Below are 17097 nucleotides of genomic sequence, written 5' to 3'. Positions count from 1 at the left end.
CGCCTGCCTCTGCTAAGCAACCTCCCGCTTCTGGCGTTCGGCCGTTCGGCCCGTCGCGCGGCAGCCGGGCCACGCCCCCTCGTATGAGGCGCTAGCCCCGCCCCTTTCATTTTTCTCTCTCTCTCTTTTCGCCTCGGCCCCGCGGAGGCGACAGGGCCGGTTGCGTGACTGAGGTAAAAAGTGTAAATAAATACATCAGGAAACGTTTCCTGGCCTTGCACACGTATGCGCCGAGGCTCACGAAGTGCGTACAGGTAGTCCTCTGCTTAACGACCAGGAATTGAAGCCCGAAATTTCTGGCGGGAAGTGAAGCGTTTGTTAAGAATAGAATAGACTTCTTTATTGTCCACGTGTGATTGGACACACAAGGAATGTGGCTTTGGTGCACACATGCTCTCAATGTACATAAAAAGAAAAGACACATTCTTCACGAATCATAAGACACAACACTTAATGATAGTCATAGGGTACAAGTAAGCAATCAAATCATACTAGGTGTGGCTTTGCCCCGTTTTACAACCTTTCTTTCCCCCCCTCCCCTCCCCTGTTGTGAAGTGAATTCACTGCAGTTGATAAGTTAGAAACCTGGAGGTTAAAAGTGAACCATGCTTCCCCGTTTGCTTTGCTTATGCAAAGGTTGCAAAAGGGAATCGCATGACCTTGGTCGTAAGTAGGAACTGATGGCTCAAGTGTCTTGAATTTCGATCATGGGGATGCTACAAAGGTGGTGACTGAAAAACGGTCATAGGTCAACTTTTTTCAATGCTGCTGTAACTTTGAACGGTCACTAAATGAATTGTTTGTAAGTTGAGGACTACCTGCATTGGATGAAGGAGGAGAGAGGAGGAGGAGGAATTTCACCTTCAGTTTCAATAGGATACCTGCCCAAGTAAAGGCACCTTAGCAATAGCACTTAGACTTCTATACCGCTTCACGGTGCTCTACACCCTCTCTAAGCAGTTTACAGTCAACAATTTCCTCCCAACAATCTGGGTCCTCATTTTACTGACCTCAAAAGGATGGAAGGTTGAGTCAACCTTGAGTCTGTTGAGATTCGATCTGCCAGACTGCTGGCAGCCGCTGATCAGCCGAAGTAGCCTGCAGTACTGCATTCTAACCACTGTGCCACCACAGCTCTTACTCAGTTGTAAAAAAAGTAAACTTTAAGACTCTGTAAAAGGCAGGTAGATGAGACAACAGAAGCAGGCAGGTGTGACTAAAGGTGAAAGTGAAATGGTAAGTGAGAATCCACAGAGGAGGTAGCAGCTAAAGGCAGGTAAAAGTGAAGGGGCCAATTCAACAAGACTGCAGGTAGCCCTCGACTTAACAACAGTTCATAGAGTGAATGAAGTTACAACGGCACTAAAAAAGTGACTTCTGGTGATTTTTCACACTTATGACCATTGCAACATTCCCATCGTCACGTGATTTACATTCAAATGCCTGATGACTGGTTCATATTTTTGACGGTTGCAGAATCCCAGAGTCAGGTCCTCGTTTTTTTGCGAACTTTCAGCAAACAAAGTCGATGGGGAAGCCACTCCGTATTGTAAGCTAATTCACTGCTGACTGCCAGGAGTTCGATCCTTACTGGTTCAAGGTTGACTCAGCCTTCCATCCTTCCAAGCTCAGTAAAATGAGGAGCCAGATTGTTGGGGCCAATGTGCTGACATTGCCAACTGCTTAGAGAGGGCTGTAAAGCACTATGAAGCGATATATAAGTCATAAGTCCTATTGTTATTGCTACTAATTTAACAGCTGGTATGATTTGCTTAACAAATGTGGCAAGAAAAGTCATAAAATGGGACAAAACTCACTTAACAAATTTCTCACTTAGCAACATAAATTCTAAGTTCAGTTGTGATCATAAGTCAAATTACTACCTGTATAGCTAACAGGTTGGAATGTAATGGGGGATTTCATCCAAAATTCCCCAACCGTTTTTTAAAATCAGGATGTCTCACTTGGAATAAATGTAGGATTCAATTCACAATGTTTGGGGTATTTGTAAAACATTTGATACTATTTGTAGTCGTATGGAATACAAATCTTTTAATGCCACCCTCTGGGCTCTTTATCCCAAAAGACAGCTGGCTAATTATTATGGATAGTGGAGCAAGTAGTAATAGTTTTTTCCTGTATTTTAAATTCAAATGTTTTGGAAGCCACCAAATAAAATATGAAATAAATAAAAAGTGTAGTTTATTATTCCTTGGTGTAAAATAGGGCAGTCTAGACTGAAAGCCAAGCTTTCTCTAGCCCCAAATGGTGTTCTGCACAGATACATGAGTAGTATAGATACTCATGTGTTTAATTTCATTTTTAAATTATCTCTTTCTGCAATAAAATAGCTAATTTATTTCTAAATAATTGTGTTTAGCACAAGGGCAGCAGAAACAAAATCCCTTTATCTTTGTAGTTTAAGATGGTTCTGTGATTCAATGATAATACACAATTATATATGCACAGCATGTATTTATTCATTCATTTTAAATCAAGTTGGTAAATGAAATGTATCCATAATATAGCATATATAACTACAATGGGAGGAATGTCAGTGTGGGTGGAAATGCTAGCTATGGGTTTCATATTTGAAATATTGCTTGTGTCTGCATAGGGATGAACCCTGTCAAACCATTATATCTAGCTTTTTACTGATGCCACATTTGCAACATGTAGATTGTTTCAAAAAAACTTCATTGAATCTTTGGAATATATGATTCCAACAGAATAACTGAGAATTATAGCTGAACCAGATTTCCATGGGCAAACATTGTCAGTGAAAAAAGGGAGAGCTTCAGGACTTCAAACTTAATTTAATGGGGTTTATTTTTAAAAAATTGGTCTGTCCTTGCCGATGGATGTGATCCAAAGTGATTTCAGAGGAAGCTGGAGATTGTCCTTGTTGGTTTTCTGAATGGTCCATCTGATGCTTTTGTTGCTTTTTGATGCTTGAAATCAGAGAGGAGCAACCTCTCTACTTTCAGAATCTTAGCTCTTTCCAATGATTTACAGAGGAATTAAGGGTATGAAATGGGTGAAGAGACATCCAGAATGTTGCTAGCACTCAGCAAAGGACAAGCTGAACTAAACATCGCCGCTTTTAAGGCCTACTTCATGGCAGCAAGGATGGTGAAACACCAGTATTTCACCTACATTATATCCACAGACTACCCCTTCACAACATTGTTTCTTGTGACGCAGACTGCTTAGGTAAGGGATGAGGAACATGGGGTTCCTTTTACAGAAGGGTGTGGAATAATCAAAACATCTGTCAGATAAAGTCGATGGGATTTGACCTAGCTACTTGCGGGATCGTATCCTGCCCCATACATCCCTGCGACCAATTCGCTCGCACAGAGAGGGACTTCTCCAGGTGCCGTCCACCAGACAGTGTCGGGGGGCGGCGCCTAGGAGCAGAGCCTTCTCTGTGGCGGGCCCAGCCCTGTGGAATGACCTCCCCCCAGATATCAGGGCTACCTCTGACCTCTGCTCCTTCCGTGCAAAGCTCAAGACCCACCTTTTCCAAGTAGCTGGCCTGGCTCAACCATAGTTTGATCATATCGCTCCTGACGGGTTTTTAATCTTGTAATTTTAATTAGGGGATTTTAAATTGCAATCTTAATTCTACTTCCATTTATCTGTCTACCTCCTCCTCGTATACGTCTATGTTTATGTGTATGTACTGTCTATATTTGTATTTTATGTGTTTTTATTGTACGCCGCCCCGAGTCCTTCTAGAGAGGGTGCGGCTAACAAATAAAATTTTATTATTATTATTTATTATTATTATTTGTTCCCAATTGGAGTTGGTCTTGTTGCAAGTCCAGAGAAGATGCCTGGGTGTAGTCTTGCCCAGTTATCTGGGAATAGCTTGAACCTGTTGGGCTTGAAGGAGTTAACATGGTCCTCAGGACTGAAAGCTCAGCCACCTGTTCCTTGGATCCATGTCCCTTCTGACAACTTGGGGTGGGTGGAGGGCAGGGTTGATCATGTGAGTAGATTCAGGGTTATCCTTTTGCGTGTTAAAGAGGTCATGGTTTGTCCCCTCCTTGAGAAGCCATTCCACTATATTGGATAGTTTTTGTGCATTATCCCACCTCCCATTTTGTGGACGTTAATATGAAGGTGGTTGCAAGGGCTACAGAGAGGTTTAAAGAAGAGCATTACCTGGGTCCTTTTCAGTCAGGATTCACACTCAGACATGGGACAGAAATGACATTAGTCATTATTTTGATGACCTCTAACTTGATTGGGATGGGGATAGCGCATCCATCCTTGGGCTATTTGACTTCCTGGTGGCTTTTGATACCATCAGCTATTCCATCCATCTGGATTGGCTCAAAAAATTAAAGGTGGTGGCACAGGGTTGTGCGGATTCACCTCCTTCCTTCAGGGTTAATTTCAGTCAGTGAGAATTGGTGAGGAGAGGTCTCAGTCCTTACAGTTTGGAGTGTCATAGTGCCATTGCTGTCTCCTTTTCAACATCTAAATGAGGCCGTTGAGTGAGGTAATGCCAGGAATGTCTTATCCTGGTGCCTGGAGGCTGTGCGGATCTGGATTGGAAACAAGGCTTCAGCTATATACCCTTGCCAAAACTGAGTGGCTTTGGTTCTCATGGCTTATTGATCCAAGATCTATGCCATCTTTGGTCCTGGCACTATCCCAGACAGACCCAATATACAATCTAGGTGTTGTGGCTAGGAGGGGCTTTGCTCTGCTTTGTCTAATGTGCTAGTTGTGCTGGTTTCTGGATGGGCAGGCTCTGCTTACAGTCACTCATGCCCTAGTCACATCCAGATTGGACTATTCCAGTGCACTCTACATGGGTCTGCTCCTGAGGAGTATCCAGAAGTTTAACCTGATCAGAATTATTATTTATTAAATTTGTTTGCTACCCATCTTGCTCTGAGGTGACATTGCAGAGTTGGCGCATGTTGCACCTTTGTCCTTTAAGCTGCATTTGTTGCTAGTTTGCTTCTGGGTTCAAATCAAGTAGCTAGATTTAGTCTTTAAAGCCCTTTTTGGCATGGGCTTGGGTTATCAGAGAGACCATCTCGCCCTGGTTACATCAATCCACCCCATTAGATTTTGTAGAGGAAGGCATGCTGCAGGTACCATCAGCTACAGATCTAAATCTGGTGGGTCCCAGAAAACCTGCCTTTCCTGCTGCAACTCCCCTTTATGGAATCTCCTTCCTCCTGAAGTTAGGTTGGCCCAATCCTTTTTGATTTGTCATAAGGCCCTGAAGACCTGGATATGCTGCCAGGTCTGGGGCTCCCAAGGAATTGGAGTTCTGCCCCAATGGTTCTATTGCTGAGGGAGCAATATTGTTCCCATTGCCCAGGGCTAGTATTTTTACCCTATTTATCACTGTGACTTTCCAGATTTTTACCTGTTCATATTTGCTGTTTTCTTTATTGCTCTATCCCTCTTAAAAAGCCCCTTTAAGAGAAATGGGCAGCTATATAAATTTGAATAAAAATATTGCAATCTTTGCTCTGCTTGTATGAGCTCAATGCTATTCTGATTGCAAACTTCAGAAGAAGTGTGGTGCATAATTGGGGGGAATCACATCCCTTTTTGTTTGTGTATGCCAAGAAATTATCTGAATCTCTCAGCCAAACAAATTTAGATTTGTGATAACAAAATCAAACTAGAAGGAAAGCAGTGCTTCTACGTCATCTGAATCTTGGATGCTGCCTAGCCCAATTTAGCAGATTTTCTCTCCAAAAATATTGTTGAAATAATACATTTTTCAAAATATAGACATCTTTCCCTTTATTCAGCTTAATCCTCATGAGAATTCGTATTCTCAATATCCTTCTTCAATAAATATCTATTATTGAGATACTTTGCTACCCTGATAAAATAATAATACATTATAATTGCCATTTTCTGTGAAGGTGTTGTACGTCTTTGAATAATTGCTCACCAGAAAGTCAACAAAATCTTTGAAAGCCATGACACATTCCCATCAGCTTTATGAAGTAATAATTTACTTAACTGCACATTCTATAACTCTTGCATAATGGAAGGTGCTATTCTCAGGATTCTGGTTTGACCAGTCCTCTGAGCAGATCACAAGACTGGGTACTGGATTCCACAGTTTGTAGCAACTTTACAAAGCTAAACCATAGGAGGTAAACTCTAAGACTTGTACCAATAAAGGAGAATATTTATAGCTCGGGGTTGGTATGTGGGGTTCTTGGTGCTCTCTGCATGTTTTCATGCAGACGTTTTATTATCCTAACTAGGTAACATCAGTGCTACGGTAGTAACGAGTGCTGTTTGCTGTCAGTTTATATTCCGGTGACTTGCCTGTCTGTGTGGGTGGGGGGTGGTCTTTGAGATTCTTTGGTTGGGCTGTTTACTGATGGCTCTTTGGCAGTTTCTTGACTTGTCTTCAATGTTACTTTGCAAATTAGCCATCCCCCTGTAATAGCCTTCAGATGAGTTGAGATACAATTCTCAATTCCTGCCAACATGACCATACCATGAAATCCCAAAAGAAAGCTAGTTGTTTACACTGGATTTATTGAAAAACAAAATCTAGAGTCCGTGAATGTTCCATGCCTTTATTCAGACCAACCAAAATGAAACAAATGGGTTTCAGTCAGGCGACAGCTGTAAAAATCAAGAGTTAAACTGATGTGTCAACTAGGAGGCTTAAAGTGTTTCAGATCAATTCCAGGTCAGGTATGTCCAACCTTTTGGCTTGCCTGGGCTCCATAGAGTGAAGAGGAATTGGTTTGGGACACATATAAAATGTGTGTATATGTGTGTGTATATGTATGTATAAATTATGTTAAAAGTTTACTATCTTGTGGAGCTGCATTACTAGCTGTCCAGGGCCACATGTGACCCATGGGTTGTGCAGGTTTGACACACCTGCTTTAAACAGAGATCACAGTACAAAACAATGCTGTTACAAGACTACACCTAACACTGAGTGAAAGATAACATAGTGGTTTTCTCAGCTCTGCAAATTCAAGGGTAATAAATCCTCCAGTTCTCCCCTGCCAATAGCAACTCACATTTTGGCTTGGCAGAGGGAATCACAGTCTTTACACCAAGAAGATGAGAAAATGATTTTGGTTAGGGCATTAAGGATTTTTGTGGGTTAGAAATTGGTAAAATAACTCAGTCTTTTGCGGAATTGATAGAACTTCTTGCTTCTTTTTGCTATCAAACCATGTTATCTTGATTGAGGATTGTACCTGATAATGAACTGGTTGGACATGCTCCATGACACAGCTGCTCCTTTAGCAATGATCAATTAGTGCCAATGTGAACACCACCTCTTGGGAAGTAAGGGAATGAGGAACATGATTTACATACCTCAGCTCTTAAATGAAGAAAACTGGTTATCTTCCAGAACTTGAAGGATCATCCTAAGACCTCTTAAATGTTTAAGGTTGTGGGACCAAGAGAAAACACCTTTTTTTCCATGGGTTCTTGTTTCCTGCCCCTTTCCCTCCTCTTGCTGATTCATATAAGGGATGGCTTTAGGACAGGGGTGTCAATATGGTTGACTGTTCTATAGCGAGTCTATGACAATTTGCCATGGCCAACCCACCTTGGCTAACTCCCCAGAGCCATCTCGCCACAGGACAACTTGCTGCAGGACAAGAGTTACACTAATATCAAAAAATTGATGGAAAGGATGCAAAAGGAGAGACAGAATGAAATGTGAATGGCAAAAAATAAAATATTTATTTATGTAATTAATTAAATAGAATTGTTGAAATTGTCCCACGGTGAATTTTCCCATGGCAAGTTGTCCTGCAGCGAGTTGGCTGTGATGAGTTGGTTGTTGCGAGTTGGCCATCCTGAATTGGCCGTAGCAAGTTGTCCCATTCCCACCTCATACATTTGTAGGCCTAATGCTCCATTTGCAGAGGGATCACTGAGAAGTCCTCTCCACTTTTACTTTATATATATTATCATCATTTTAGCCATTGTCTATCCCAGTGTTTCTCAAACTTGGCGACTTTAAGTCCTGTGGACTTCAACTCCCAGAATTCCCCAGCCAGCTATGCTGGCTGGGGGATTCTGGGAGTTGAAGTCCACAGGACTTAAAGTCGCCAAGTTTGAGAAACACTGGTCTATCCACTGCAGGATGAAGGCCTTGTCCCCATGTTTCCAACCAATAGGGTCCTAAGCTTTCCTTTGCCAGTTGGGCCCACAATACTTGCTGCTGTTGTCAATCCTTCTTATTTTAGGTCTCTTTCGTGGACAATTTTATCAAGTGGCCTATGACTGCCTTGGTCCACCTGCCATCGGTTCTTCTTGCTATGCGACCAGCCCATTTCCACTTCAATTCTTTTACTCTCTTGATGATATCATATACTTTCCTTTGTTGTCTAGTCCATGTGCAGGTCTTTCTATCTTGTCTTGTAACACCGAGCATGTATCTTTTAATGGCTCTTTGCGCCATTCACAGCTTTTGTGTCAATTGTGAGGTTAGTGTCCATGCTTCACTGGCATTAGTTAGAGCAGGTAGCCCACACAGATCGAAAACTTTTCTGGCATAGGGAAAATTGGAGAGAAAAGTATATATGTGTATAATATGTATTATGTATGTATATAATAGCTGTTCTGTATAAAGGCAACTTTGTGAATGAAAGAATTGTCACAGCTAAGATGGAGATGCCCTTGGGTTATTTAGCAGAAAACTCCACTCTGATCCTGATAGACTTTAACTCCCAACTCCTTCACCAAGGATGGGACATAGAATGACATACCAGTTGGGGTTGCTGGAAATGTAGGTCCCAGCACAGCTGGAGGATAACAGGAGGGAGAATGTTTCTGCAGATCTTTGAACAGCCAGTGCCCAGGAGAAAGAGTAACTTTGCTATAGGAAGAAAATGTGTGCCTTTGTACCAGTGCCTGTGGTTTACTTGGCAGCAGTTTCGGAAGTGGTTTGTCCTTGTGTTTTGCCAAGTGTCAATGACAGTGATCAAGTGCCTAGGCAATTGTTTCTTTTGGATCCAGAGATAATAAGCATATCAGTAAATAAAGGGACTTTAAGTGTTATTATTAACTAAAAGCATAACACAAAAAGCAAAGTTTATCAAGCAAGATGATACCAAAATCTCTTACAAGCTGCCAGGAATTCCTTAATAATGACAGTCGCTTCCCCAGTGCCCAATATTCTCCCCGCTTTTCCTTTATTCCTTTATAAAGAAAGAATAAAACAATCAAGCAGGTTAGGTCAGAATGAGCTCCAAACATCTAGACTTTTCTTAATATGAAGGAGAAATCAAAATACTGTATATCACTAAACTCCTTGAAGTAACAATGGTCTTCCTTACTGCTATTACACCTTGCCTTTTTCCTAAAGCTAGAGGCATTGCACCCAAAGCAGGGCTAGAACTCATGGCCTCCATTTCTAGCCAAATGCCTTGACTACTACACCAAACGCTACCCTCCAATAGGTAGTGTTTGGTGTAGTAGTCCAAGTAGCCCTTGACTTACAACAGTTCACTTAGTGACTGTTCAAAGTTACAGCAGCACTGAAAAAAGTGACTTATGACCTTTTTTCAAATTTACGACCATTGGGGGCATCTCCATGGTCACCTAGTCAGAATTCAGATGTTTGGCAACTGGTTTATATTTATGACAGTTGCAGTGTCCCAGGGTCATGTGATCGGGTTTTGCGACCTTCTGACAAGCAAAGTCAAAGGGGATGCCAGATTCACTTAACAACTGTAGTGATTCACTTAACAACTATGGCAAGAAAGGTCATGAAACTCACTTAACAACATAAATTTTGAGCTCCATTGTGGTCGTACATTGAGGACTACCTGTACTTCTGGAAAGCTTTCATTTAAGCTTTTCAAAAGTGTCTGAGTACTTAATCTGGTAACAGAACCCAGATTGTTTAGGCTTTGGTTATGAATCACAAATCAGGTTCTTAAATGCAAATAGGATGACCTACTTACGGGGCTCCCTAAGATCTTGGTTATGATCCCCAGAGCTCCCCCAACAGTTTTTACAAAACTGTAGACAAATGAACATATTAAATGCATAAGAAGTAATCACATAAAATGTCTTGAGTCAAACAAATGTTAATCAAGCATAAATTTAATTAAATGTAATTCTTGTCCTGACCTGACCCCACCCACATTCGAGCATGCAACCTCAAATTACAACTCAGGGACCATCTGCACCTTGTGTTTTAATCTATTTGAAAGTTATTTCTTACCTGTTCCTTAATTACTCAGGAGCTGGTGTTCTCTAATCAGCTGATGTTCCCTCTCCAGTAATATACATTTGTATTATTGCGAAGATAGTTAGCTGCCTCCACAGGCATTTGAAACACACCCACAGTGCAGGATTTGACATGCTTTGATATTACATATTCATGTGAAGTTGCCCCGTACATTTTTAGACGTTCTTAGGGCATACTCAAGATGCTTTGGGCAACATCTGGCAGAATTTCCTCCCAGAATTCCCTAAGAAAGCTTTAGTTCAAGAGATTGGGAGTACATGGGTAAATATATACCATGGCACATGTAAACCCAACCAATTGAGCTTAGTAAAAAAAAAAAGGTAAACAAATTGTGTTTATTGCAATGTATGTACCCAAGCCATGTCTGAAAGAGAAGTTCAGAAACCTGAACATCATCATCTGTTTTAAGATTATAATCCTCTCTGAATACCAGCATTAAAAACAGCAACAAGGAAAATGGACAGTAGATGGCTCAGTTGTAACACAGAATAAAATAATCCACGTTTAGAGATGCTTTCCATGCAAAGCTGAATTATGCTTTGCAAGTTTTAATTTTGCATGAGTAGTGTACAAAATGGTCAAATCTTAGAAATTCCTTTTAAGAGCAGGAAAAAATAATAAGGTTAAAAATATTATTATTTGGGAACTCACTTTCTGAATTTCATTTGAATGAACCTTGATGCTTTTTGAAAGACATTACTTGCAAATATATATTTGATCACTCTCGCTTTCGTTGCTAATAAAAGTTGAGTGACTAGTAAAGATTTAACAAATGCAGAAATAGACTTATGTATAATCTTCCTTCAGTACCTAAATAAATTATGTAATGGCCTAGCCAGTTTGCTTCATCTTAATTTCTTTGTATCACAATCTTTACTTGTAGATTTCACAAGCTTCCACAATCAAGTTGCCTCTAAATGAAATGACATCTATGGCTCTTGTCCACCTAGTTACCTTTGAAGATAGAACACCCTGACTGACTCATGCAAAGGATAAGCAACAAACTTACTGATCTGGCTTATAGATGCGACAATCCCTGATGATAGAATTCTGACACTTGAAATCTCACACACCTGTAGGATTGAGGAAAACAGGATTAATGTGGCCCCCATGTGGCCATGAGAAAACAGACAAGTACAAGGTAAGAGTTGTAAGTATTATGCTGATGGATTGGCCCATCTAGTCTGTTGTCATAGTGGCCCATCTAGTCTGTTGTCATAGTGGCCAACCATATTGGCCCATCTAGTCTGTTGTCATAGTGGCCAACCAACTGCCCAGGAAAACCTACAAGTGTCCCAGAAGGTGGCTTTCAGAAGTAATCCCACTGCCTTCTAGGCTATGAAGATTGCCATGACTTCCATGAATTGATCTTTTTTTTAAATTTTGAAGCCAATCCAGCTGGCAGCCAAGGTAGCATTTCAGGGTAAAAAATTGCAAAGCTGAATTATGTGTTGTACAAGAAATAATTCTTTTGCTTGTTCTGATTCTTTCACAATTCAATTTCATTAGGGTGACCTCTGGTTCTAGTATTTTTGGAAAGGGAAAATATCTTCTCCTTGTCCATTTTATCCACAGCACAACCTAATTTTGTTTACCTCAGTCATTTTCCCTCTCATTTCCAGACTGAAAAGCTCCCGTGAAGCCAGCTGGTAATCCTTAATATTTATTCGTAATGTAAAACAAACATCTCAAGCTTCTTGCCTTTTTAAAAATCATCTCTAACAAGCCAAATGTGGGTTTATGATTTAGTCTAAAAGTGCTGATTAATGACTGCCTTTCCCTTTCTGATCAAGAACTTTGATGGCAAGGGAAATGCTGAAATAAGTTTTTTTTTAAATAACATGTGCACATCATAACCACATTTCTCCAAAATATCACTCAGATCATAAATTGAATGAATTCCAGGTCCCTGGCACCAGGACTCAACCTGCCAACAATTTCTAAAGTGGAGGATTCAGTTTGGAGTTCACTGCGGGGTTACCTGGAAGACTGATGATATGAGAAGGCACACAACATTCTCATCAGATAGCCAAAGGGAATAATATCATTTTCCAATTTGCTTACTTAAATTTCAGAATACTCTTCTATTTAACTGAAATGGGGATGGGGGGGAGGTGGCAGGGGAGCAGGGAATGGCTCAGCATACATGTGCCAATATTTATTTGGGTTAAGAGCAGTGATGAAATCCAAATTTTTTTAGTACCAGTTCTAAGGGCATGGCTTGGTGGGCATGGCAGGGAAAGGATACTGCAACATCTCCATTCCCTTCCCACTCTGCGGCCAGCCAGAGGTGGTATTTGCCAGTTCTCCAAACTATTCAAAATTTCCGCTACTGGTTCTCCAGAACCTGTCAGAACCTGCTGAATTTCACCCCTGGTTAAGAGACTAATCAATAGTGGGCTTGCTACTTTGATACAGGTTATGCAGCCTTAGCAAATTGCTACACAATAGCATCTTCTTGTTGGCCACACAAAAGGACTAATTCATGTAGTTGTTTGGGAATAAAGCCTAATAGACCCGATAAAGCTTTCTCTCTGTAAACGTATCTACATTGATCTGGGAAAAATTCAAGTACTTTTAAAAATTGTTGCTATGGTACTATGTGTAATTTATTGATTATAGCATCTTTATTATTTTTTTATAAATGAGGTGATTTTTCCCCACAGCAACAATCCTGTGGGGTGGGTGGATCTGAGAGACAGCAACTGATCCAAAGTCACCTAGCCTAAGACGGGACTAGAACTCATGGTTTCCCAGTTTCCACCTGGTGTCTTAACAACTGGTGTAGCAAAGACAATCCTTATGTAGCATGATGACCGAGCCACCATTCCTGGACTGCAAAAATCCAGACCACCACTAGATGCTACTAAAGGGATTGAGTTTTATACCTCTCTTTGCTCCATCTTGTGACCATTTTGGAATTTTGCAAGCTAGTTATGGTCACCTTACTATAAACAATAGTACTTGCAGAGAAGCCTCCAACTCTGCAGGGTACAATTACACCTAAATGTACTCCAAGAGTCAATCATCATTTCAGCTGGTGGCATCACCTGGCTAATCTTGCGTGAGCTCAGAAGCTAAACAAGTTTGATTTTGTTTTGTTTTGTTGAAAAACCATCAGATAATACCAGAGATACAGGTTAAACTAAGAGGAAGAAAGCTGTGGATAATTACTTCCCTACTGTTGCCAGGAAAATTACATGGACATGAAGTCATTAGGCATTGTCTTAAACATGACTGTACGTTTACCATAATCTGTAAACAATGGAGTATAACCAAAACCAGTGGCAGTCTAGAGCGGGGATCTCCAACCTTGGCCACTTTAAGACTTGTGGACTTCAACTCCCAGAATTCCTCAGCCAGCAAAACTGGAGGAGAGAGGATGGTGCCAAAGAAACCAAACCCCTAGATGTGTCGAAGCAGAGAGTGCCATAGCTACCCTCCTCTCAGTCTTGTTTGCACTATTGGCTACAATTGTGTAGGAGTGGGATAATTGGCTGGCCAAGCTTTTGATGGCCCTAGACATTTTAACTAGGCAATACCATCCACAGAGTGAGGTTGGGTCTCCTGGGAAGATTTCCCTCCCTCAGATCTCTTTTGAAGTCTCACTCAGCCAAATTTCATGAGCTGGCTTAGAGCAGAATCTAAAAAGTTTGCGGCATTATCTTGCAACAGTTTGCCATGGACTTTCTGAAAATGTCTGGAGCCTGATAGTAACCCTAGACAGAATTGCCTGGGACAAATCCTGCCATTACCTACAGGACCCCAAATTCAGTAGCCTAGTGGAGGTCCTCTCCTGCCCACCACAGGCAAGAGTAAGAAATGGTAGAAGTGCTCACTTCATACCATATTTCATGGCAGATGAATCACAAGCTAGGGCCATGATGGCGAACCTATGGCACACGTGCCAGTGGGGGCACGCAGAACCCTCTCTGGGGGCATGTGCATCATTATCAGCTGCTCTTCGTGGGTACCAGAGTGCTGAAAAAGGCCTGAAAAACAGCCAAAAAGAAGGCCATTTTAGGCCATTTTTCAGGCTGGTTTGAGGCCATTTTCTGAACCATTTTGGGGGGGCGTTTTCAGGCCATTTTTCAAGCTGTTTTTGGCCTGAAAATGGTTTAAAAATGGCCCCCAAAACAGCAAAAAAACCTGGCATGTGTGCACCAGCCAGCTGATCTTCCAGTGCTCCGGTCTGTGCGAAGACCAGCTGGCCAGGGTGTACGTGTGTTCTGGAAACCTGAAGACCAGTTGGTCAGTGCGTGCATGCGCACCGGCCAGCTGGTCTTGGGGTTTCCAGCACTCCGGCGTGCACACATGAATGCACATGCACACATGTTCCAGTTTGGGCATTTGGTGCTGAAAAGATTCGCCGTCACTGAGCTAGGGAACACATGTTAGCCCTGCTCATGGGGCTATTGCATGAGTCGGCATCTGATGTAAACCCAGATAATTGGTTTCATTGAATAAACCATGCTTATGTCCAATAAGGCTGTGGAAAGTCTGGATTTGGGGGTATCCCAGGATCATGTGATCACCTTTTGACAAGCAAAATCCATGTGAAAGCCAGATTCACTTAACAACCATGTTATTATCCACTACAGTGATTCACTTAACAACTAGGGCAAGAAAGGTCACAAAATGGAGCAAAACTCACTTAACAAATGTCTCACTTAACAGGAATTGGGGGCTCAATTGGGTTTGTAAGTCGAGAACTTCCTGTACAGAGTTGAAAGATCAGTCTTAGAAAGATGTCTAGATACATACTGTAGATGGCTTCCAACTTTCTACTAGGCTTATTCTTTCCTCTTTTGCCTTTATCCAGAACATCTGTTCTTTCATAGCCAGGTTTCCCATGATGGCATTGGGGTTAAAAGGGCTGCTTGGTAGCTCAGCGTTACACAAACTCAGTCTGTGTGGATTATAGTTCAGTATGTTGCATGGAGCTAAAAATGGAAGAAAAAAGTCAGAGTGGCCAGAGTGTTTACAGTCATGCATTTCCCACCCGAGTTCTGCCCCACCCAACAAAGACAACGGAGCACAGAATTAACAACTTTCCCAGCTCCGATCTTGATTCAACCACATTTCATTGGGTTTCCGAGGGAGAGGTAAATAACCCTTCCTTTGCACCATTTCCAGAGCTTGCACGCATAAACACCTCCTTTCCAGACATTAGGCACACCAGGCTGCATTTGTCCCCAGGGAAAAGCAATTAAAAACCGCCGAGGAGAATTCTACTTACATTTCCAGTGGTTTTGTTTGGAAAGCTATTTTGGGCTCAGTGCCCGACTGAAGAGTTTCAAAGTTCAATTGCTGCTCAAAAGAGCCTTTTTGATGGTACTCCAAGTTCTAGCTATTCCATTGCGGCTGGGCTTTTCCCCCTTCAACCGCAAGGTGGCGGGCGCTGCTCAAGAATTTCGTATGAAATAGTTCCCGGTTAACTGTGGGCCGAAAAAAAGTCCTTTTTTTTCTGTTCAAGCGGCAAATTATTTGTACTACAATCGACCGATCACCCTTTAAAAGCAAACTGCCGTCCACCGTAACAGGCTTACACGAAGCTTACGCGGTAGAAAGAGCCGCTTGGCGAATGCGGCGGAAAGAACAATGATTTTAAGAGATTAGCTGAAAAATTAAACATCGTGATATACTTTTAATCGTGGAATAAAATAAAGACGGCAGTCCTTAACACACTCAGAATTGCCCAAGGAGACTTCTAGTCGTTCTGTCTCTCCATTCTCGGTTTCAAATGTTTGACTTCGTTTTTTTCAGAATTACCTGAAAGAACAAGACAATAATGATCTTTTATTGACTTACTTCTTTTCGGACTACAGTGCCCACCAGCCACCCCTATCCGACCGTGCTATCGAATTCTCGCGGCTTAATAATAATTTCTAAAAGCAACCTTCCTTCCTTGGGGGAAAAAAAAAAACTCGGAGAAATTTACAATTTCTCTGCTCCTCTGATGAATTTCTTTCAACCCGCCCTTTAAAGGATGATTCCCACGTGTTATTTGTCCGCATTTCTCTAAGAGTTGCTTGACCGTCTCTTTTCGGTCCCCACGGAAAAGTGCAGCGCTCCCGTCCCCGGGGCCAAGCGAGAACTTACCCGCTGTCCTTACACGCGTTCAGACTCAGGTGTAACTGACAAAAATGCACGTGTGGACGCAGCTCGAAATATGTGATTGGTAATGCTTCTTAAACATTAGCTCTTTTTTAAATCCAAAAGCTTGTCCCTTTGAGGATGATTTTCTTAGGATGGCGAGGAGAACGATGGTACATCCCAGTCCTCGTGCCGTTCACCGGTGAGCCAAACACGAAGCGGCAGCATTCGAACGACCTGTCGAGTGCGGATACTTTTAATGTTGGCTAGTAGCTTGTGGTTTCATGTTTGAAGCCCAGCTGGTTCGGTTACAATATACCGCGAGAAGCCAGGATTAATTCACTGGCAAGCAGGATTTAAACGTGTCAATCAATTAAAGAAAAGATGGTTCAACTTGACTAACTAGTATTATTAATAAAAATCAGCGCGCGTTTCTCAGGATTGCTACCAAGCCTGACAACGACGAAGTGTCGCGGTCTGCAACACGAAGGTTAACGAAATAGGCCAAAACTCTTTAATGGGCGCCTTCGCGTAACTTTCTCAGCGATTGCCACGGTTTTATCAACCGGGCGAGTCGAGGCGACAACTTCAGTAAGGGCGAGCGAGCAAACGATTGCTCTCCGTGGGTGGCCGCCCCGGCCCATTCTTGTCAATAGGGGGCGTCTGTTCCCTGCCACTAACTGCTTTCTTTAAGCCGTGTCAGGATCGTTGGGGGCGGGGTGGTGATGGTCCCCGGGCCCTATGGTTTGTGGGAATTAATAGCC

At 42.0% G+C, this 17097-nt stretch overlaps 1 long non-coding RNA gene across 2 annotated transcripts; it reads left to right on the top strand.

Annotated features, from left to right (window-relative positions):
- Positions 1-163: 163 nt before the first annotated feature.
- Positions 164-16209, top strand: LOC309395351. 2 transcript variants are annotated; one of them, XR_014175889.1, is made up of 3 exons: positions 164-244; positions 11121-11378; positions 15083-16209. It is a non-coding gene; the product is annotated as an uncharacterized lncRNA (long non-coding RNA). The 2 variants fall into 2 exon arrangements; XR_014175890.1 differs by having other exon boundaries at positions 15060-16209.
- Positions 16210-17097: the final 888 nt, after the last annotated feature.

This window comes from Natrix helvetica (assembly GCF_964273705.1).
Source record: "Natrix helvetica genome assembly, chromosome: 7".
NCBI lineage: Eukaryota > Metazoa > Chordata > Lepidosauria > Squamata > Natricidae > Natrix > Natrix helvetica.
Note: the sequence above shows the minus strand (reverse complement) of the source record. Positions and strands in the feature narration are given on the sequence as shown.